The sequence below is a fragment of the Amblyomma maculatum genome, chromosome 1, assembly GCF_055883805.1.
Source record: "Amblyomma maculatum isolate TAMU_Amacu chromosome 1, ASM5588380v1, whole genome shotgun sequence".
NCBI classification, from domain to species: domain Eukaryota; kingdom Metazoa; phylum Arthropoda; class Arachnida; order Ixodida; family Ixodidae; genus Amblyomma; species Amblyomma maculatum.
In genome coordinates, this window is record NC_139344.1 from 243315950 (window position 1) to 243340764 (window position 24815).

The 24815-nt window shown below is 45.7% G+C and overlaps 1 long non-coding RNA gene and 1 pseudogene across 1 annotated transcript; both read right to left on the reverse strand.

Moving 5' to 3' along the window:
- Window positions 1–14313: 14313 nt before the first annotated feature.
- On the reverse strand, window positions 14314–15180 carry LOC146206086 (uncharacterized; annotated as a pseudogene).
- Window positions 15181–18837: 3657 nt separating this feature from the next.
- LOC146206087 (uncharacterized) lies at window positions 18838–22905 on the reverse strand. The gene is made up of 3 exons (XR_014704342.1): window positions 22629–22905; window positions 19224–19413; window positions 18838–19154 (listed from the first exon to the last, which is right to left on the reverse strand). It is a non-coding gene; the product is annotated as an uncharacterized LOC146206087 (long non-coding RNA).
- Between the last annotated feature and the right edge of the window lie 1910 nt (window positions 22906–24815).

Below are 24815 nucleotides of genomic sequence, written 5' to 3' on the forward strand. Positions count from 1 at the left end.
TCCACGTCTATGCACCAACCACTATTGCTGAAGAAGCTGAAGTTGAAAGACTTTATGCAGACCTACAATGCCTTTTAGACCGCACTCCATCATCAGACGTCCTTTTTCTCATAGGCAACTGGAATGCTAAGGTGGGAAGTGAAGAAATATCCGGAATTACAGGCAAGTTCGACCTTGATGAGCCAAATGAAGCTGGGCAGAGGCTAGTAGAGTTTTGTCAAGACAACAACCTGACCATAGCGAATACTCATTTTCAACAGCACAAGAAGCGCCTGTACACATGGACTTCACCGGGCGGTCTGTACAGGAATCAGATCGATTATATTCTTTGCCAGCAGAGATGGAGAAGCGCTATACAAGCAGTAAATACACGGCCTGGGGCCGGTTGTGGCTCCGATCACCAGCTTCTTGTTGCCAAATTTAAGCTTCGATTGAGGAAAACGCAGAAAACTAGAAGGCCTTTCAGGTATGATCTGGATCAAATTCCATCAGAATATGCTGTGGAAGTGAGGAATCGATTTCAAGAATTAGATCTAGAAGACAGAGCGCCTGAAGAAATGTGGACTGATATTCGTGATATAATGCAAGAAGTTGCTACTAAGGTAGTTCCAAAGCAAAAGAAATGCAAGGAAGCAAATTGGTTATCTGAAGAGGCTTTGCAAATAGCTGAGGGAAGGAGGATGGCAAAAGTTATGGGGGAAAGAGAATGATACAAGGTTCTCAATGGGGATTTTCAGGAAACAGCAAAGAGAGATAAGAATGCCTTCCTGAACATACAGTGCCAAGCAGTTGAGGACAACAGCCAATTAAATAACACCAGAGCTCTGTATAAGACAATCAAAGATATCAAAGGAGGCTTCTGTGCTAATGGGCCTTAGCCAGCCTTGCGAAGAACAAAGCTAGCGGAGTTGATGGCATTCCAGCTGAGTTGCTTCACAACCTCAACCATGACGCTGTTAACACTCTGCATACATTATGTCAGAAGATTTGGACAACCCTCCAGTGCCCACAGGATTGGAGGAAGTCAGTTTACATCCCCATTCCAAAGAAAGGCAGTGCCAAAGATTGTTTCAACTACCGCACGATCGCGTTTATTTCGCATGCTAGCAAGGCGATGTTAAGAATCCTCCAAGGAATGCTGCAGCAATATGTGGATCGGGAGCTTCCGGACGTGCAAGCTGGGTTTCGTAAGGGCAGAGGAACTAGAGACCAGATTGCCAACCTTCGCTGGATCATGGGAAAAGCAAGAGAGTTCCAGAAACCCATCTACTTCTGCTTTATTGATTATGCGAAAGCGTTTGACTGCGTAGATCACAACAGATTGTGGCAAGCTCTCCAAGAGATGGGAGTTCCAATTCACCTTATCTCTCCTCAGGAACATGTATGAAGGGCAAGAGGCCACAGTCAGAACTGGGCATGGTCTTACTGATTGGTTTCCGACAAGGCTGCATACTGTAGCCCTGCCAATTTAACCTATATGCAGAGTGCATCATGAAGAAGGCCGGTCTGGACGAGTCTTCAGCTGGAGTGAAGATTGCTGGAAAACGTATCAACAACCTTAGATATGCAGACAGATGATACCACTTTAATGGCAGAAAGTGAAGTGGAACTCAAAAGACTTCTGATGCGCGTACAAGAAGAGTGTGAGAAGTTTGGGCTTAAACTGAATATTAAAAAGACAAAGATCATGGCGTCTTGCCCTATCAAGTCCTGGAGCATCAAGGAACAAGAAGTGGAAGCTGCGACAGATTTTATCTTCTTGGGCTCTAAGATTACCCCGGAAGGAGACTGCAGCCATGAAATTAGGAGACGCTTGCTTCTGGGAAAAAGAGCCATGGTCAGCCTTGACCGCCTAGTAAAGAGCAGAGACATTAGTCTGCCAACCAAGATCCGTATAACTCGTGCTATGGTGTTTCCAGTTGTGATGCATGGATGCGAGAGTTGGACTGTGAAGAAGTCTAACCGCCGAAGAATTGACGCGTTTGAATTGTGGTGCTGGCCGAGACTCTTCAGAGTTCCTTGGACTGCCAGAAGATCAAATCAGACGATATTGTCGACCATAAACCCTGACTGCTTATTGGAGAGTCAAATTCTAAAGTTAAAGCTCAGCTACTCTGGTCATCTGATGAGAAGAGAGGAGTCGCTGGAGAAAGATTTGATGTTGGGAAAGGTTGAGGGTCACCGGAGAAGGGGTAGGCAGCGAACGCAGTGGTTAGATGGTATCTTCGAAGCTCCGCATATGAAGTTGTGTGATGTTAGGAAGACAGTGAGAGACCGGAAAGCATGGCGTAACATGGTCCATAAGGTCGCGAAGAGTCGGACACGACTGAACGACTAAACTGATCAACGTACAAAAACGAACTCAGGGTATGAGGTACTTCATAGACGAATAGATCAGAAACTTTTCGGCGCTTCAGTTTCTTTAAAGTACAATGATATCGCATAGTACATGGCCCCCTTGCATTTCTGCTACCTCAATATGCGGCCGTCGCGGCCGGGATCGAACCCGGGTCCCCCGGTTCAGTAGTCGAGAGCCACAACCATGTATCTCCCGCTACGTAGTGAAGCAAGTTTATGAAGCAGGAAGTAACATGGCACGATCAGGAAATTTGCCCCTGTGGGAACCAACTCCAAGAATGTCTAATTTAAAGGTACCGAGAAGTAAATGACTGATCGAAAGACAAAAAGAAAAGCAAAGTCGTCGCAATAATATTTCTGTTGCGCCTCACCATACCAAAAACTTTGAGTTGAGGATTCAGTCAGGGTGAGTATCTAATTCCTAGTATCGGTTACCAGAAGTGATATTCTGTGAAAATTGTTCTGTCTTCAGTAGAGTCTCCAGAAGGTTTTTTTTTTTTTTTTTTCACAGTGATATGCTTGAATCTTTTTAATGCTATGCACCAAATCAGATTACGTATAGATGAATTTAGATGCCCAACTTGAAGCGTTAATTCATGTCAGCGGATGTAACAGAGCTATAAGAAGATGAGGAATTTGACCCAGATTTAAAATAGACATTCAAGGCACTACGTTCGAGGTCACCTTAGCCACCTGTTCGCTCTACTAGATTTCGTGACGTGGCCACGAGAGTGCCCCACATGAAACGATTGCAGACAGATGTGAAACTACTAGAAGCAGCTACATAAGAGGGCCATCACAACTCGGACGTAAAACGTCCTGTGTTACCGCCAACGTCAAGTAGAACGTGAACGTCACGTAGAACGTGACGTTGGCGGTAACGCAGGACGTTCTACGTCCGTCGCTATGGTTGAGGGTGGCGCTGATGAACACTCTCAAGGTTCGTATATAGACAACATTAATACCCAAGAAAGTAGCAGGGGGGACAGCGGCCGATGTAGCTCAGTTGGAAGAGCACCGGACGCGATATTCGGAGGTCGTGGGTTTGGTTCCCACCATCGGCACGTTGTTTTTTCTTCTACTTTGTGTTTAATCATCTTTCCCCTAAATTAAAACTAAAATTAAAATAAAAAAAAAGACAAAATACAATCCCCAATGCTTTCCTTGGCCTCGCCGACTGTTAGCTTCTTTCCTTCATGTATTACAACGAGCACCCTCATTTCCCCTTGATTTAACTCATTGTAGCTTACGGGGGTCTCGGTTCTGGCAGTCTTGAGGCCCTAGGTAGCGTAAGAGGGTTCTAGCACAGCTTTCACCCTCGCTCTTGTTCACGTTCTACGTGACGTTGGCGGTAACACAGGACGTTCTACGTCCGCCGCTATGGTTGAGGGTGGCGCTGGTGAACACTCTCAAGGTTCGTATACAGACAACATTAATACCCAAGAAAGTAGCAGGGGGTCAGCGGCCGATACAGCTCAGTTGGAACAGCACCGGACGCGATATTCGGAGGTCGTGGGTTCGGTTCCCACCATCGGCACGTTGTTTTTTCTTCTACTTTGTGTTTAATCATCTTTCCCCTAACCAGATTGCATTACTAATTTATGTGATCATCCAAGTAAAAATTTTAAAAAGACAAAATAACAATCCCCAATGCTTTCCTTGGCCTCGCCGACTGTTAGCTTCTTTCCTTCATATATATATATATATATCGGGTCTTGAATATTTGGGGGCTGGGATTAAAAAAATTCCTATGCAAAATCTACTAACCCATTCGAGCTGAAATAACGTTCACAAAGTAGCAAAATATAGTCTACGTTATCTGATAAGTGATTCAACATCGGTACTTGCCTAGATTTATCGAAATCGAGAAAAAACTGCTCTCGGCGGCGTGCGCAATTTTCGCAGAAGAGAGTCGAAAAGCTATTTTAACATGATGCGTCATCTGTCGAGCAGTGAGACAAGCTCCATCCCGGCCATTGGCGCGCTTGCCTCGCTGCCCGACAGATGACGCACCATGTTAAAATAGCTTTTCGACTCTCTTCTGCGAAAATTGTGCACGCCGCCGAGAGCAGTTTTTTCTCGATTTCGGGAAATCTAGGCAAGTACCGATGTTGAATCACTTGTCAGATAACGTAGACGATATTTTGCTACTTTGTGAACATTATTTCAGCTCGAATGGTGTAGTAGATTTTGCACAGGAATGTTTTAAATCCCAGCCCCCAAATATTCAAAACCCTATATATATATATATATATATATACATACAGATAATACAGCGCCGAAGCTAACGACGATGAAGACGCCGATCAGCTGGCGTGCGCACTGAGAGCTCGGACCCTCTTGTTCGGACGATATTGTGCCTCGCTCTACGATTGCCTTGTGTCACCGGTCGCCGTCTCCGGCGCTGTATCATCTTCTTCCTTACAATTGCCCCGGCGGAAAGAGGGAGCCATCCCGGCGACTTAGGACGAGGGTATCACAAGGGGGGTCGTAGTATGGCTATAGTGCTCTAGAAGATTGGGCAGTGTGTCGACCGCGCCGCGAAATGCATGGGAGCGGGGGGCGCTTTTGCGATGTCGGAGGCGCCGCAGCGCAGAGGGCGCCACCAGCAACTGGTGTGTCAGCCGTCCGGGCGCCCGCGTATGCGCGCTGTGCAGTAGGGTGGATACCGCGCGCACTGTACGTTTTTGTTTGCTTGTGCGTCTTCTCGAGCTGTTCGCGACAAGGTTTTATAAATATGCCGGTTAATGGGGCTCACTACTGTTAACAATCACCTAATTTATTTTCCCTTTTGGCCGTCGGCACCACCTCGCGGAAGCAACATAACAGGAGCTGGGCTCCGAAGAAAACAGCTTGGAGAGGGCGTACAAATGTCAGACTCTTACACCACGCGTAACTCGCCCTGCAGCTTGCTTTAGCATTCCTGAAGCACCTAATTGACGTCCAGAAATGTACTCATTTTGAAAAGAGGGCAGCGTAGAGACAGGATGTATGAAGAAGTCAAACATGCAACATGTGTGTTCGAGCGCTGACTAAAACTGGCCACAGTAACCCAATTATCAAAACAGTCAAAATAGTATATTCCGTTGTTTCACGCGCGAACTATGCCGACTACAGTAGGTCCCCTGAAGCCACAAGAGAAGTCGGCATTCAGTTCGAATGAATTAAATGTGGACTACCCCGCATAGAGGTAAAGACATGAAAAACGAACGACACTACACCAGGTAAACGGCTACTAAATAATGGAACACAGTGGGTCAGGAAAGGTGGAAGAAGTGGGAAGTAAAGGATGCAATGAAAAAAAAAAGAAAAGAAACGTGTCGAGGGAGGGAGAAAGGGGTTAAGGGGTTGGTGAAAGGCACGCAGCGCCGTGAAAAGAGCGACCGCGGGAATGTGAATAAAAGTTTGGAATTGTCGTGCGGCGCGGCAAACGCACGACGGAGAAGGAAGCAGGCAGCTAAAGATGAAGAAAAATGGAGAAATATAACAGGCAATAAAAAAAAGGGAAAGAATCAAGCTTAAGAACCAAATGAAGGCCTGGGAATTAAGAAGAAAGCAGTGCACAAAAAGGCTGCAATCGAACGCGTAGATATAAGCGTCGAAATTTAAGTCAATAACTTTGTAAAACTGTACACTAATATAAGAACAAACCATTTTATTTTATTTTCATTAGTTGGAACATTGTTGTAACGGGTAGCTTTAAGTACCCAGAGATGCGCGCTATACTTAAGACATTTAATCTCAATGCATTATATATAGTTTGACAATGACTTAATTGTTCGAGAAAATGTTTTCTTTCGAAGTAGTTTTTATTCAGCGTGCTCAAGCAACCGGTAATATGTAAGTCATTGACCCCAGAAGATCGCTCTAGTCCTGTTTTGGTGCACATATAAAATGAAAAAAAAAAAAAAAAAAGAATAGCTTTGAAAAGAAAGAACGACGGAAAATAGAGGACGCAGAGGCTACAGTGTACGCCTAATTCGCTTCCGCTACATAATCCTTCAGCGAGAGAGAGGTTGTGAGGCCGGCACGGTTTTTCGCCACGAACAAAAACTGCGCCATAGGCTCCAAGCTATAGTCGCAATTTACCCAAAACGTTGGCTCGGGCGTGCGATCCTTTTAGACGCCTTTGCACTTCAGATTTTTAAACCTTCATCTAACCTACTTAGAGCACCAGAAAGCTCACACTTGAAGTAATGAAATTTCATGTGTTTCTGCGGCTTCGCTCTTTGCGAAGTAAGCGAACCACGACAGGAGTTCTCAAAGGGAAAATAATTGAATTTCCTTGGAAGTATTCCACATGTAATATTCACCTTGTTAACAATTATAGCCTGATTAGTTCTGCAAAGAGCACCCGCGGCGAGTAGTCTGATTATAGTCCGGCAAGCAGTAGTTGGCGAGTATATCCAGTCGATTACTCACATTTCATACCGCACACTCGAAGAATAAACACGCATTAATGTCCGCATCTGAATTCGGCATATTATTTGCATGTGCATTTGGTGCCCGTCACCGTTTTCGCATTTTTCCGTTTTCTCTCGGTGCGCGCCAAGAACTGCATAATATCTGCCAATACGAGGCGCAATTATACGTGCTTTTTATTTTGCTCTGTACCATTTGTTGCCAGTAAAGCGTCCGCTCTCAAGTGCCCAACGTACTCCCTCGTACACGTATTGACAGGTTTAATTTTTCATATTTTATCTGAAGTACTGCCCTAGCTGGTACTTGACTTTTTTTTAAATCTTAACAGCTCGTTCACCCTTTGGTGAGCGGCACGTAAACAAATATCCGCGATATATGTATTTGTTAATCACGAGCAGAGAATAAATGCTTGAGTCGCGTAAACGTTCCTTTTTTTTTTTTTTTTTTTTTCATTTTTCCGGTAAATACCGCAGTGCTTTAAATTAGAACGGTAATAAATAAATGTGTTTTGCTCGCACACTGTATTTGTAATTTCTATAAGCGGTGATTAGGGCGCATAAAGAACCCCTATTAAAGAGATATTACAGATTACTCACGATTTAAGATAAACGTTGTTATGTATTAATAAGCACGAGCTGCAAATTGTAAGCAGGTGTTCGTAAATAAGGTTCGTAAAAAATAAGCTGTTCCTAAAAGGCCTTACGAAGCACAAGCTTTGATTCGCATGTATACTGTTTTACTCCGCGTATTAATAGCGCTCCTCGGAAGTAGCCTTTATTCCCTTACTGGAAGAACGAATGCAAAACACCACGCTTCGTTGAAAACATTAAGTACAAGCTTATCTTGACGATTTATGGCTGTCCGCAGGAAGAAATGTTGAAAGAGTTTGAAATAGCGATTCAAACATCGCGCTGCTTCGTAGGACTGCCCAAGCGAGCACGGCGTCTCCAGATTAACGTAATGGAATGGCAGGGATGAGTTTAGGCACTTGTAATAAGTAGCCCCTTTATTAAATATCGCACCAATTCCGTAGCGTGTGAAAATAGCTCCAAAGAGAACCCCCGCTATCCCCGCGGCCGCTACGCGCCGAGCGGCGAACGTGGCACCCCTGTTCCACGTCGCGCCCTCTCGCGGACGTCGGTTCCTGTCATCGCAAAAGCGGCCCTCTCTCCGGCGCCGGTCGTCACACTGCCCAATATTCTAGAGCACTATAGTATGGCTTAAGTCGACTGACGTGAACAACTTCTCGCCCGCGGCGGCGGTGGTCTGAAGCAGGCGTTGCCGGCTCCACGACTTAGTTAACTGGTGATGTACGCTCTAATACACGATAAGGGCCAATATACTTTGCAGAGAATTTTGAATCAGCCGGAACACAGAGCCAAACGAGGGTGTTGGTAGGAAAGTCAGCAGCGGGCTTGCCGTGATCGCTCTCATGTCGGCGAAGGTATTGAATGTCCGACGAGAATGACCGCGCCAGCTGACGGCACTGCTCAGCATTACGGGCAACAGCGGAAAGAGAAGTGTACTCTGAACTGTCGGGGTGGTAAGGAAGTATGGTGTCCAGTAGACAGGAAGGCTCACGACCGTATAGGAGAAAGAATGAGGAAACTCCAGTCGTTGCCTGAGACGCTGGGTTATAGGCATAGGTGATGTATGGAAGCACCTGATCCCAATTAGACGCGTCAGAACAAACGTACAAGGCGAGCATGTCAACAAGCGTTCGGTTAAACCTCTCTGTGAGGCAGTTGGTTTGAGGACGGTAAGCTGTGGTGGTTCGATGTATTGTTTGGCAAGCTTCCAACAGCTCGCTGACCACTTGAGATAGGAAGACGCGGCCGCGGTCACTAAGAAGTACACAAAGGGCCCCGTGACGTAGATCGAAGTGACGCAGGATGAAGGAGGCGACGTCACGAGCACTAGCCGTAGGCAGGGCTGCAGTCTCCGCGTAGCGAGTGAGGTGATCCATGGCGACTATTATCCATCAGTTCCCTGATGTGGAAGATGGAAGGGGACCATAGAGGTCGATGCCGACACGATCAAAGGGTCGCGCTGGACAAGGCAATGGCTGTAATGGGCCGGCGGAGGGGCGCGGAGACGTCTTCCGCAGCTGACAAGCAGTACAGGACCGAATATAGCGGCGGACAAAGTTGTACATCCCCCGCCAGTATTACCGCTGGCGAAGACGCTCGTATGTCTTCAACAGGCCAGCATGTGCGCTTTGCGGGTCGGCATGGTGATGGACCCATAGGTGAGTACAGGCAAGATGCAACTGTTGTATACTTTCCTCTTGAGCGACACCGGTAAGCTGCTAGTCATATTCTGCGAGTGCTTGCCAAATGCGCTCCATCCCAATCGTATTCACCTATGGGGCTGAAACGTGGAGGCTAACCAAGAGAGTTCTACTTAAGTTGAGGACAACCCAGAGGGCTATGGAACGAAAAATGGTAGGGGTAACATTAAGAGATAGAAAGCGTGCAGAGTGGGTCAGAGAAATAACTCAAGTTACCGACATTCTAGTAGAAATTAAGAGGAAGAAATGAACATGGGCAGGACATGTAGTGCGAAAAGAGGATAACCGATGGTCGCTGAGGATAACAAACTGGATTCCAAGAGAAGGAAAGCGTAGCAGGGGGCGGCAGAAAGTTAGGTGGGCGGATGAGATTAAGAAGTTAGCAGGGTTCAAGTGGATGCAGCTAGCACAGAACCGGGTTAAGTGGAGAAATATGGGAGAGGCCTTCGCCCTGCAGTGGGTATAATCAGGCTGATGATGATGATGATGATGATGATGATGGACACAAATTTCTGTGCGAAGATGGCGGGGCATGACCAAGAGCCATTTGCGACCATCCGGGCGATAGCTTTTGCGATACAGCAGACCACCCCGGATCGTAAAATGGGAAGCTTGGCGACGAAGGGCTCGCGGGAATATATATATATATATATATGTGTAAAAAAAGATTTCTGCGCTTTGTTCGACGTCTGTTAACTAGTCAATGGGTTCCTTATTTTGCGCTCAGCAGGAATATATATATATATATATATATATATATATATATATATATATATATATATATATATATATATATATATATATATATATGTAAAAAAACATTTCTGCGCTTTGTTCGACGTCTGTTAACTAGTCAATGGGTTCCTTATTGTGCGCTCAGCAGGATGGGACCACTACATCGCAGCAGAAATACAGTATGCCTTTTTTAACTAATATAAATCCAGCAGTAGGGTATTCCATATAACTGGACACTCAATATATCAGGTGATGTCTACCATTAACCGGCGCCACCTGAAAAGTGGGTAAATAACGAAGACTGAATGCTGTTGACCGGACTTTCTTGATTTTGCTCGTTACAACCGGGTGCGGAATCTAATATTATTGTTCATTAATACATAATGCACTCGGTTTAAGAGACATGCGTTGCACATGTTTAATATTGGTCTTCTTGGAGAGATTTTGGTGAGGTATGGGTTAAACTTTGTAAAAAATTGCGTGCGCTGTTGAAAGCTGAGCAGTGAAGGTTCCAGATCATTTCTGACCACCTGGAGTTTTTACCACAAAGCGTTTCCAGCCCGGTTAACGAAAAGTCATCCCCAGCTCGCATATATGAAAACTAATAAGGTAGCTGCAAAAAAGGCAGATCGAATTTTCTACACCGCAAAAAGGTGAGCATTTCTCTGGACTGGATTTAATCTGGATTGGATCTGGATTTAATCAGCCATAACTGACTACAGTAAGGACAATATTTTTGCAGCTTGCATTGCTTGCATTAGAATTGACTGGAACCATCACAGGAAGCTTGAAAAGATGAAATGCAAACCGACTACTTAGAGATTAGGGGAGAATTGAAAAATATTCTTGCACTGCTCGATAAGATGCATGCGTCGTACCACCAAATTCAATAGCTGAATTACACACACACCCCAAACAGGCAGAATTACACGCACACCCTCGCAGACATACGCACAGACATACGCACGCACGGTACTACTTGACTCACTGCAGATGTTGTAGACACTGACGCTGTTTGAGATAATTTGGCATCGCACCGCAAGCGACGGTGTTATTAGAGAGCGATATCTCGCCAGTGGTACAACGTTTGAAATCCCAACCGCCTTCGATGTGGAGGCCCGACAAGGCCATTGATGCAGACAGAATACAAAATAGCCAAAAGGGCATAGTACAAGGGTACGTTAAGCTCGCTAAGGCAAATTAATCATGGTGCTTGCCTTACGCGACTTATTCTGCAGCATGAGTTGCTTAATTATTAGAACAACACTTTCCAGCAGGCATTAAATTTTGTACGAAGGAAGTCTGACATAACGGATCCCCCCCCCCCCCCCCCCCAAGCTACCCTCTCAAGAAATACATTCCTTAACGAAATATTTTCAGTGGGAGTTTCCAGTTCTGTATGGTGTGCGCGAGATAATTCAAGTGAACAATGAAGCTCCGGCTACAAGGAGAGACCGCCGGCTGCAGCCGAGACCCGGGAAATACCTGACGGGTCCACGCGTTGTTACGGCGATGCCGCCGGAATTTGTCATCATTCTATTATTTGGCACTTGACGCATTCGGCGCAGTTCCACATTTGGATCGACCTTTCGCAACTGGTGTTTTATTTCTAATTGATTCGTACATAAGTACTAACACTAGTGCTCTTATTATTGATTCTCTATACTGACCTCTTTACGAGCAGTGAATATCCCGTAATGGGAAGCACATGTTGAAGCGACGTTTCTACCGGCCACAGAAACTATGCTCTAAGGAGGCCGTGAGACATGGCAATTTCACACTCGCATTGGAAGTAATTCCGGCCAGCAAAATGCGGATGCTGAGGTTTTAATCGATGTCCTCCGAAGTGTCCCCTTGATAGGTACTAACGTTCGCGCAGTTCGTGGGCATCATTACAGAAGTATAAGGGTATCTAAACTTGCAATATTATCTAACTCGGCGTAAAAGGCACGCTTCTTCTTGTCTTCTATATGCACACTATTGTGCTACTCACCATGTCGATGAGTAACGATGAATGCTACTCACCACCATTTCCCGTCCCGGATTGTTGAAGAGGATTCATGAAGGTGCCATTGGGAACACTCGCTGCAAGCTGGTTCGTGCGTGTTCGGTTGAACCACCACTGATTGGACGCCTGAAGCTGCTCTGCGACTGTCCCAACAGCCCACGAGCTGCACCTCTGGTTGTCGTCTCTGGGTATGCGATCAGTCTGCGCAGGGAAAAAAACGACAGACAAGGAGGCGATTAAGAACAAAAATTGAGATGTACAGAAGAAACGGTAAGTGCAGCTGCTCCGCTCGTGCGCAAAAGTCACAGAAACATATTTATGGGCCACTGGAGTAGCACGTTTGTGTATACCTGCGTCGCTCTGTCGGTAGTGGTCGCCCGAGCACACGGGCACAGGATGGTGACGTGCAGGTGTTTATCATCGAATTTGTGGCATCGACAGGAGGTGGCAGACACGACCGATAGGGCCTGCTTGCGGCCTAGCTCAACGGACGCTCCAGGGCAGCAATCCTGCGCAGCCTGAGGGCTGTCTTCAGTTGCTGGTTCCCTTCTGATCGCCGCAAGAGCGGTCAGTAACTCCTGCTTGAAATCTTCCCTTAACTGGATGTGGCCAGCAGCGGCCTTCGGAGGTCGGTTCATGGCGCGATGACTGGGGCGATTAAATACTTGAGTGGACCTCGGCAGAGATGGCCTAGCTATTTACTGCAGCTTTAGCCGAGGTTGAACAGCCGAACCGTTTCTTCTCCGGACACTAGAACAGTAGGAGGTAGTGGAGTCAGCACCATTTCTTAAAACAGTGGGCACGATACAGTCGATGTAATCGTGTTACCGCTAACTGGCGACGGCACGCCTGTCGGAGACCTAGTCGGCGACAGGTTTAATGCGCAAATAAATGTCTCAACAAGACCTAACATCGACCCCAGTGAACATTTAATATGACCAGCACAAATCAAAATTGCGAGGACAATTAAGCTGCGTCTTTAAGGGTATGACACAATAGCGTAGGCTACCACTCGACATAATAAAGCCCCGCTACAACTGAACCATATGAAGGCGCATGCGTGGCCTAAAACTAACGTGTCTGACGCGGAATGCAAGGGGCCTGGCAGGTTGATTTTGATATCACACTTCCATACGAAAATAGGGGGCCGAAATGGCAGCTCCTACATCAAGTGTAACGCAAGCTACCCGACGTCCAGTCAGTGCGCGACCATCAGTTAGATGGCAGGCCATATCAGCTGCCATCTACCACTTGGCAGCTAGCGCCATGCTTGTGATTTCTCCCTCGCGATGTCGACGCCGACAACGACAGATTTTTTTGTGAACGGTACCTTTTGATGCTACCGCGTTGTTTATGATCGCATAAGTATATGAAGGCGAAAGCTCGCTCGCGCAGCGACTCCCAACTCCTTGACTTCGTCCTGTGGTGCGTGCCACCACGCAACCTTTAGCTGGAGGCTCTCTGTGCTCTTTCTGCTCTTGTGACAGCAGCTTCCCTCTCCTGCTTCTCCTCTGACGGAACCCAGACCAGCGTGAGAAAACCCGGTCCGCTAGGTGACACGGTGTAGTGAGATCCTTACAGCTTACAAATGGCAGTAAATATGTTGATTCCAATCCTTACCGTTTAACTAAACTTGCTGATTCATACCACTTGCGCAGCGAAATTTTATGACATCACCGGGAATCTGCACGAAGAACAATTGTGTTGCAACTCCGATACGCAAGAGATCAAATATGGCGCCACAAGGTGGTCAGTTAGCGATTCTTTGCGAAGAAAAGTCGCATCTTGGCGACAAGGAAAATGAGGTTTGGTCTGGTTTGTGCGGTTTAACGTCCCAAATTGACTCAGGGTACGAGAGACGCGGTAGTGGAGGGCGCTGTGGAAAATTCGACCTGCGATTACTGGTTGTACACGCGTTCCATGGCACGAGTGCTGAGTTAGTTAATGCGAGAAGCCTTGAACTGTCTCTTGGCAGCTACGAACTACCCCCGCTTGCTAACTAGTGCAGATTCCGATCTGCAGTCTACTCAAATCAAATCGCGCTGTGACGAGCATCTATTCGACCTCGGTAGTTAAGAAAGAACAGCTGTCTCAAAGCTTCCTGCGACTAGATTTTGCAACGGTGAATGAACGCACATCCGTGACCTGCCCGCTTACTGACCCAGAATGTACAGCCTGCAGGGAGTGCGCGTTGTTGACCTGCAACAGATCAACGCTCTACTTCGCGCTCCGAAAACGCCACAAATGGCTTCAGTTCAGTTCAGTTTATTACCTTAAGGACCCCCGTGGGGGTATTACATAAGGGGTGGATTATACAAAAAAAAATAAGTACAATGGTTGCCATGTGGGTTCAACATACAATATGATCTGTTAGTGCTTTGGAAAAGTTGGATGGGCAGGTGATAGCGGCGATGCTGTGGGAAAGGCCGTTCCAATCTAATGCTGCTCGGGGGAAGAAGGAGGCAGCGAACGTGGTCGTATGGGTCCGAGGCCGGGCAACTTAGCCCGATGCGGCCGTTTCTTCACTGTTCTACGGGGAGGCGCCCTCCAGAGTTTGGGTCTTGTGCTGGCGAACTTTCTCAGCATGCTTCTCCTTTTCCTGAAGCTTTGTCTGCAGCTCGCGGTAGATGGCAGCCCGGTTCTCCTGGGCAGTGTCCAGCTTCTTCTGGATCTTCTCCCGCTTCTCATCCACGAGATCCTGCAACTGCTTCCGCACATCGGCAATGTGCTTATCATGATTCCTTAGACGATCCTGCAATGCCGTGATCTGGGCCTCGCGTGCCTCGTTGGCATTCTCAATCTTCTTCTGGATGTTGGCCAGCATCTCCTGGGTCTGTGCATCCAGCGTCTTGCGAACCTCCTCCACTCGGCTTACGTGTTCACGCTGCTTCTCCTGGATGGACTTAATGTGGGCCTCACGGTTCTCCTTGAAGGCCTCAATCTTTTTCTCATAGTTCTGCCGGGCGGCCTCCTGGAACTCCTCGGCGAGGCCCTTTTTCTTCTGGTTCACCTCAGCCAGCCGGCTCATCTTCTCGTTCAGCTGGTTCAGCTTCATGGCCTCCAGGGATAGGCGCCTCTCCTCCGCCTCCTTGAGCTTCTTCTCAATGTCCTCGGCCGAGATGCTCTTGGGTGGGCTGGTGCTGGGCTTGCGCAGCGGCGAGTCCATGCAGGGGTCGGCCAGCACCAGCTCGTACTTGATCCCACCCTTGCTCTGCTCCGAGCAGCGCACCTCCGTCGGTTCTGAAGAGCCGTCACCGCCAGCACTCTTGATATCTGTGTTCTCCATTGCAAGAGTTTGCGATTGCTTCCGGGTGATTCTAAGAGGAGCACAAAGAAAATCCCGACACCTTCGCACCGACAGAGTTTTTATAAGACAACAAACGAGAATTGTGAACTTACATTCTTGCGTTGAGCGCCAGCCTCAAAGAACTGGGGCGACAAGTCACAGTGTGCGGGTCGGCAGCTGCGCGCGGCCCTGGCGTGCTCGTGCCGCACGAGCTCGGCATTAAAGAAAGATGGCGCAAACGTTTCAAGGGAACGTGCGACCGTTCTGCCCGTATTTCACAATTGTTAATTTTTCGAGTAGTTTGAGAAGAAAGGCAAGATACTCAAGCAAAACGACAAATAACATCGAGCCGATATTTATAGCTATGCCCCAATCACAATTCTTTCTGATGTGATTTGCGCAAGTGCTATATACTTGTTATCATTATCATTGAAGAAATTGTATAAAGATGTGTAAATTTAAACGCGAGTCAGCGCTCGTGTGTACGTCTTCTTCCTTTGTCCCGTGTTTTTCTGCGCTTTGCCCTTCCAATATGAATCGATACCAACTCGCCCAATTGTCTATCCTTCTTCAATGCAGATCTACGCCTGGAAAGAACCGTAACAACATCGGTATGATATTTCTCGTCCAGGAAGCGGGTGTGTAAAGCATATGTCGTCATTTACACTGCTTACGCCTTTTACTGCAAATTTCATTCTCCCTATGTTCCGGCAACCAATCCACTTTTCTATATTTGCGGTCTGCGCGGCGTGAAAACAAGTTCAAATAGAAAGGGCTGATCACGATGAAGGTAAAACGTTTATTTTTAGAAGACAGGCAGTTTATAATAGAGCCAAGAAGAGTAATCAATGGCAGCATTTCTTCCAGATGGTAGAATATAGGCTGTACAGTACTTACGAAGTTGATTAACATAGTTATAAGTCTGTGAGAGGAAAACAGAACGATGTTTTTGGTTAAATTTGCTTGCAGGGTATCGTTTGTTTTATGCTCTATTATTAACAAGATCAGGCCCATGGAATTGTGATTGGGGCATAGCTATAAAAATCGGCTCGATGTTATTTTGCCGTTTTGCTTGAGTATCTTGCCTTTCTTCTGAAACTACTTGAAAAATTAATAAATGTGATATATGGGCAGAACGGGCGCACGTTCCCTTGAAACGTTTGCGCCTTCTTTCTTTAATGCCGAGCTCGTGCGGCACGAGCACACAAGGGCCGCGCGCAGCTGCCGACCTGCACACTGCGACTTGTGGCCCCTGTTCCCTTGTTCTTTGAGGCTGGCGCTCAATGCAAGAATGTAAGTTCACATTTCTCGTTTGTTGTCTTCCGAAGCCATTTGTGGCGTTTTCGGAGGGCGAAGTAGAGCGTTGATCTGTTGCAGATCAACAACGCGCACTCCCTGCAGGCTGTACATTCTGGGTCAGTAAGCGGGCAGGTCACGGATGTGCGTGCATTCACCGCTGCGAAATCTAGTCGCAGGAAGCTTTGAGACAGCTGTTCTTTCATAACTACCGAGGACGAATAGATAAGCATCACAGCGCGATTTGATTCGAGTAGACTGCAGATCGGAATCTGCACTAGTTAGCAAGCGGAGGTAGTTCCAAGCTGCCAAGAGACAGTTTAAGGCTTCTCACATTAACTAATTCAGCACACGTGCCATATAACGCGTGTACAACCAGTAATCGCAGGTGGAATTCTCCAGAGCGCCCTCCACTACGGCGTCTCTCATAGCCTGTGTCGTTTTAGAAAGTAAAATCTCATAAACCAAAACCAAACTAAAACAATCCATTTTTCATCATTTTGCTGTTCGACTGTGGTTCAAGCTGAAGGTAAACTTTAGTGATACTCCTCCATTCTAGCACCGCTTAGGCTTGATATTGTCTTCGATAGCCATAAGCTTACCACAGCGTCTTGCACACAGTTAACAGCGCGTGTGGGCGCCACCTGAGAGCGTTTAGAGAGCAAGATGCTCGTTCCACTCTCACTCGGTCATTGGTTCGAGCCCATATATATAGGTATGTATTACCACGTTCCTCCCCGCACATGTATGTTAAGCCCAGTTGCATAACAATTTCCAGATTTATCATAAAGCATCCCCAAAGCTCACGCGATCCCCCGACCATCGCCACCATGAATGCCTTGGTATCGTTATGACTGCCAAACGGAGGTGCGCTGTCCTCAGTTAATAAATGGGCAGAGACCACTTCAAAAAAGGCCGAAGCAACGATAACGTCCGCTGATATATCCCCCGTTAAACCATTCCATGGCGCAGGTCTGCCAGTGACTCTAGTTGTCCACGGCATAAGTGAGGTTGTTCACCTAATATCTCCGAAACTCGCCGGTTATTTGGTGGCGTCCTGGTTTCTTTTCAAAGCAAACGCTTATGTCACATGCAACGCACAATATGTCACCAGAGGATGCGGTACCAAAACTAGCGTGACGGGACGGGGCGTCATAAGTGAAAAATTAGTTGTGGAGGTTAGCTATAAAGTGTGTGAGGGTATAGTACGTCGTAATGTAAGCAAAAATAAATACCGGATATCCCGTCGTGCCTAATTGCTCGCGCCACATCCGTCGTGGCTAGCTCGCGTCACTGTTGACAATGCAACTTGACGTCAGAAGTTTTACGAGCCACTGAAGCAACGAGTGGGACAACGCCATATCCAGCTGCAGGTCCTCCTTCCCTCCTTCCCTCTCCCAAGGATGCAGGATCAAATCCTGGCCCCGGCGGCCGCTTTTAGACGGAGGCGAAAAGCAAGGCGCCCGTGTACTGTGCGATGTCAGTGCAGGTTAAAGAACCCCAGGTGGTCGAAACTTCCGTAGCCCTCCACTACTGCGTCTCTCATAGCCTGAGTCGCTTTGGGACGTTAAACCGCACAAACCAGACCAAACCTCATTTTCCTTGTCGCCTCGGATGCGACTTTTCTTCGCAAAGAATCGCTAACTGACCACCTTGTGGCGCCATATTTGATCTCTTGCGTATCGGAGTTGCAACGTAATTGTTCTTCGTGCAGATTCACGGTGATGTCATACCATTTCGCTGCGCAAGTGGTATTAATCAGCTAGTTTAGTTAAACAGTACACTCTTAAAAAAAAGGTTGGTGAATTCACTAAGTAACTACTAACCTTTTACTTGTCCCATAGATCACTACCTTCTTAGTAACTCGAGGTAGTAAAAATACAGCTAGTGAAATTTACTACCCCAGGAGGTTAGTGAACAGTACTAGCGCCAGTTAGTAGTAGGTTAGTGAACACCAACACCTTCGTGCATTATAATTTGCCATTGATGGGTAGTGGAATATACTACCATCTAGGTAGTACGCAGTACTACCGCACCTAGAGATTCGTACTACATAGGACGTAGTGCTTATTACAACATATACCTAGTTCTTATTTTGGGTTACCATTGAAAAGGTAGTATAATGTGCAACCTTTTCTTTAGTATAAAATACTACATGGCCTAGAGGTTCTCACTACATAGGTCGTAGTGCTTACTGCGGCAGAAACCTGGTATCAATTGCTACCTGTATGGAGCCAATATATGCGTCGATAGGTAAATTATTTCTGAAAATATTGAATACCTTAATAAAGATTTGGTAAATAAAAATAATTGTATTATTCGTAATATGTGGTCAATTGTAATTGGCTTCAAGTTCGGTGCAACATTGAGCTGATCTACAAGCAAGATGCTAACTGATTTTACCTTGTTCGCACCAGTCTTCAAGCAATGATGACGACAAAATTTCCGGACAACAAATACTCACTTTATTCATATTTAAAGGCAGTGTGGCTATGCCCTTTTTAATGGCAGAAATCGCCCTGAGAGCTAATGGGCATAGTGGCGATGAGCTTCTTAGGCTGCATAAATGCTCTAGCACTGCGCAAACGTTTTCGTTGCGCGTTGAATGCCTGACATTAAATATCCAGTAGCTCTCAATGGCATGCGTGCGTCCCACGATGACGTCCAGCATTCGACCTTGATATCTTCAAACCCAGCATATATTGCGTCGGCGTCATCAGGGTTCATCCGGACGCGCTCCAATGTGCTGGGTAGGTGTCCTAAAATGCAACATTGAAAGTAATGAAATTAGAACTTCATAAATGAATTTATAACAAATTTATACTTACTGGCCTCACCCGGAAATGTGGCTTTCAATTCTTTCACAACCATGCAGAGGCAAAAGTTCCACCATTCAGTAGCAAAGCACTGCAGTGTGCTTGCTGGTAGATGATTTAGTGTGTTCCTCGTTTGTGCTGTAGGGTGTAGGTGAGCAGCAGGTAGGCTCCAGGCATCGGCCAGTCTGAAGTGCTCAGGTAACTGGGTATATAAAGAGAGAAAAACCGACAAGTGAGACCGAGCACACAACTCCTTTCCTGGTAATGAAAAGAGACACAGCTGTATATTCAGTAGCTACAATCATAAGGATTCTGGGCAAACAGCTTTAAGACGAGTGCTCCAAGCATAATTAAAAAAATACTGGACTTCAGCCTCAATGCCTTGTACTGTTTGCCAAAAGTAACCAGACTGCATGGTGTGCTTCTCGTTTGTGTAGGAGAGCCTTTCCAGTTTCCCTAAAGATAATAAGGCCATGATTCAAAAGAGCCTATTTTTTCTCCACGAGTGTGAGGTGCACCTACTTTAAAGGTACAGAATAGATAAGAAAATTGGTGCTTAAAAGGAGTAGGAATGTTTCTGTTATGAATAAAATGAAAACGCGTGAAACATTTTCCCAATTATGGCATGTTTGAACAGAGTATATTCCTTCAAAACTAAAAGAAAAACCACCTCATCAGCCCATAAATTACTCATGGAGGTGATGGAAAAAAAAAAAAGAGTTCAAGAGAACACATTGCGTTATTCTATTTCCAACAATGTTATCAAAGGTGAAACGTGCAGCTTCTCAAGCATCATTGCAAGTGTTTAAATGGAGGTGCGTAAGTAGCGAACACAATGCCCTTTGCTAAAATTTTACCGTTGTGTCAAGACTGAGACCTGTACTGTGTGGAGATTGCATATGTAATTATATCATTATGAGCAATTGTCGGATTGTTACATAAGCAGTATGCAGTGGTACAAGCCATTTGTGGGAGCAAGCAGCAGCTTAAAGTGACACCCATATGAATGCATAAACACAACTGTTTTGAAATTTCCAACCTTCAGACTGCAACTATGGCAAGTTTCTTCATTTAGCATAGCTAAGTGCATTCTAGAGCAAAAAAAAAAAGGTGTGTATGATGTCATTTCAAAGCAAATATTTTTAAATCACTCCAACATGATCTTGTCACATGTTTCACACGTCCCCATTCTGTTTAAGCTCTGTTCAAATTTCTCAAGCAACAGAACCTGATTTCCTTATCTAGTATGACTTCTGACTTGCAAAACTGAACAGTAAACTAATAAATAATGTGGAAATGACTGCTCTAGCAAAGCCACGAAGAAACAAATAAATTTACCTAATAGGGGCAAAAAGATCCCAGCATGTATTTTATGAATAAACGCCTATTACAAAAGAAAAATAAAGCAAGTATGTCAACAGCAAAAAGACAAAGCAAGGAACTGGGGATGCGAAGGCCATCGTTGATGCACTGCAAAAAAAAGATACTGAAAACTGTCATTTCCAACTGAATTCCTAAGGCGGTGCTACGAGCGTCTATGCACACTCACGGATAGTGATGCCGCCACCCTGCGTACGTCACAGATCAGCATTGGCTCACAATAACGTGATCAGGCATGCTTTTCCTTTATGGCCAAGATCACAGGGTTAGCTTATGGGCAATGTTTTGCGGAGCGGGGAGCCTATTTGCTGCTTTTGTGCCGTCAGTTTAGGCTGTTCTCCCAATGAGAGAAAAAACAAGAAGTTTCAGCTTTGATAACATTGCTGGAAACAGTACAATGCAACATATTGTCTCATATTCATTTTCATCTCCTCCTAGAAACTTGATTCTTAAATTATAAGAAAAATTAGGAACGGTGTTTCTTCCTTTAATTACTGAATAAGACTACTATGCTTGAATGCGCCAAATTTGGGACCGTGTTTAATGTGTCGCATTCCATACATGAAAAAAAAAAAAAATTTGTAAACATTTTACCATCTAAGTGGTTGTATATTCTGCAATTCTTATGTAGGTTTGCCTTACAGCCGCAGTGAAAAAATAATTAAAACAGCCTCCTTTCAGATTTGTGGCACCTCTTAATTTTTTTTCTAAGTCGTGACTTTCGCACGCAATCAGAAATATGATTAACATTCTGCACTTTTTCTTCTTTTTACTCTGAGCACATAAAATATGTTCATCAGGGCCTGCATATCTCAATCCTGGGTGATCTAAAAGTTGCAAAAAATGTGCATGCAGAGAAGAGCTGCTTATGCCGTGATGTCGGTCAAACTTTTTTCTTCCGAAATACTAGCAATAGCACAAAACTAATTTCACTGCTGGTGTATTGAGAAATGTGTGTACAATGTGTAAGGCAACCAACGAACTCTACACAAATAAAGGCCTTTAAAGTCAAATTACCTTGAACCATAGCGGACATAACATTAAGGAAGGTAAAATGACTTTTTCATTTCTCGTTTGAAACTGTTTACTACTGCATCATTTCAACACTTCCATGAAAAGCCACGACACAAAGTACCAAAGAATGCAACAGCCCACTGAAAGCTCATTTCTGCCTCTGTTGTGAACACTATGATACATATAATTCGTCAAAAATACAAGACTATGTAGTATTGAAAGCAATTATTCTTGACATGCACATTTTACTACATGTAGTCACTCAAATAATTCTTTCTAATCGTCATTCTACTACTGTAGTACTACATGAGTTTGTACCTTGGCGTCAGCCATGATTTAGATTATTTTTGTTCAAGCATACAAGCACCAAAACTAAATGCAGCGACCACTGTGAGATATGCGCCACAGCAACAACCTGTTTCTTGCGCGCTGGTTGTACTCATCGTATTAATGCACTCACAGTTAGAAAAAAAGGCGCTTTTAAAGAGATTGAAAACTCGTTCGGGGTGCTGATCACAACCGCGAAGCCGGTCGTGCATCTAATACACTGCAGCTACAACTATATCTAGAAATATACACCATAGCATTATACAGTATTCTGCAACTTTATCGGAACCGGTCGAGGCGGCCAAATTTTCCATGACGGTTCCGATAAAGTTTCAGAACACTACTCATATCGTACAACGGCTTCGCGTTAGGGACGAGCATACATATAAAAGCGACGGCTTTTGAAGAGTTGACTTGAACGGCGCGGCAGGAAGAGACGAAGACAGAGAACACACACGGACAAGCGCCAAATCTTTCTGCCGCGCCGTTCATGTCAAGTATGTCTGACCAACTCGCCCAAACGTTCACGCTTCTTGTTCCGAAGAGTGACTGGCTCGCCCTCACAATAAGGCAGGCTGGGTCGAGTTCGTAGCTTGTATTACGAAGGAATTTTGAGACCACACGTAACAGTATTAACAACGCGTACTTCATTCAATAGCAATATTAAATAAAAATAATTTCAAGCAGTGTACTCACATTTGCAAACAATCACGCCAGTCCATTTCCTTCTTCCGTGTTGATGCCGGCGTTGCCACGGCGCGGTGCAAGCGGTGTGCGGCACAGAACCTATTTATCACTACATCACGTACTTGAGAACGTCTATCAAAGTGCACATGTCAAATATCAACTCTGCGGCCCATTCCAAGAACCACAGAACAAAAAAGCAGCACAGCGTAAGGAAATAGCGTTCACAATCACACCGCACGACACAAAGGCAGCATGGCGCCGTTGCAACTTTTTGCCGCTGGCGGCTTCGGATCGGATCGGATTGACTTATCGGTGGCTTTTCTGGCTTCTTTTTACTGGCGGCCGCTTCCTAGAGGGACTTTCGGTTTCGAAAGGCAGTTTGGCTGGTTTGGCGATAAATGTTTTTTTTTTTTTTTTGAAAGGCAGCGTATAGTCTCGTCTAGAGCCATAATTAAGCACAAAACTGGCGGGGCTGAGGTAATAAAAACCAGTGCCTCTGGGTCCCAGCGCACGTGGCATACCTGATTATGGGCCCAGTGTGTGTGTGTGTGTGTGTGTGTGTGTGTGTGTGTGTGTGTGTGTGTGTGTGTGTGTGTGTGTGTGTGTGTGTGTGTGTGTGTGTGTGTGTGTGTGTGTGTGTGTGTGTGTGTGTGTGTGTGTGTGTGTGTGTGTGTGTGTGTGTGTGTGTGTGCGTGTGCGTGTGCGCGTGCGCGTGTGCGCGTGCGCGTGTGCGTGTGCGTGTGCGTGTGTGCGTGTGTGCGTGTGTGCGTGTGTGTGTGTGTGTTTTGCTTACAGGGTGTTTATGCTTGGACCATACGTAAAGAAAATGGAATAAATGTTGATTGCAGGCAACTACATGCGAGGTGGAAAGGTATTGATTTCGGGTCGTTGTGCGTTTCTGTTGCACTGGTGGAAAGCACAATGTTAAGATGAACAAAACAGCAGCAGTAGACGCAAAAACCTTGTCCTATGCAACGTGAATACAAATTATTTTCAATTTTCTTAAAAAATGTGTTGCTTCTAAAGTGACGCCATCCGCACTTGAGCGTTTGTCCGTGACTGACTGCAGGTCGTTCCCACAAAGCGTCCCAGTTCACTATACTGCAGGCTTTTCCTGAAAGAGCTAAGTGTCGCTCTGACTTTTTTTGTCACCGCATTGCGCTGTCAGGAGCTCGCATGGGGCAAGAAAACTCAAATTCTGTAATGCTTTCTCTTTAGCTTGAAGAGTGCACAAAAACATTACCTTCAAAAAAAAAAAATAAATAAATAAAACGACCGCCATTAAATGATTGAAAGTAATGTATCTCGTTAATTCCGGAATAATAACTTTTAATGTATGACTGGCAAGAACAGCCAAAACATGAATTTCTGAAAATATTGGTAAAATTACACTAGCAAGATACTATGGTAAAGTTGCCCAGGGATTCTAGCATTTAACTCGTCAAAACTACTAGCAGAAACTCACTTGTTAGTAATGGGAGCCGTTACTACCTCAAAAAGTTGCGAGTTAGTTCAAGGTTAGTAAAAAGGTAGTAAAACCTATTCGAAGTTAGTAACTGCTGCATTTACTAGCTTCTTACTAACCTTTTTTCTAAGAGTGTAAGGATTGGAACCAACATATTTACCGAAATTTGTAAGCCGTAATGATCGCACTACACCGTGTGACCTAGCGGACGGGGCTTTCTCACGCTGGTCTCGGTTCCGTCAGAGGAGAAGCAGGAGAGGGAAGGTGCTGTCACAAGAGCAGAAAGAGCACAGAGAGCATCCAGCTAAAGGTTGCGTGGTGGCGCGCACCACAGGACGAAGTCAAGGAGATGGGAGTCGCTGCGCGAGCGAGCTTTCGCCTTCATATACTTATGCGATCATAAACAACGCGGTAGCATCAAAAGGTACCGTTCACAAGAAAATCGGTCGTTGTCGGCGTCGACATCGCGAGGGAGAAATCACAAGCATGGCGCTAGCTGCCAAGTGGTAGATGGCAGCTGATATGGCCTGCCATCTAACTGATGGTCGCGCACTGACTAGACGTCGGGTTGCTTGGCGTTACACTTGATGTAGGAGCTGCCATTTCGGGCCATTATTTTCGTATGGAAGTGTGATATCAAAATCAACTTGCCTGGAGCCTTGCATTCCGCGTCAGTCACGTTAGTTTTAGGCCACGCATGCGCATTCATACGGCTTAGTTGTAGCGAGGCT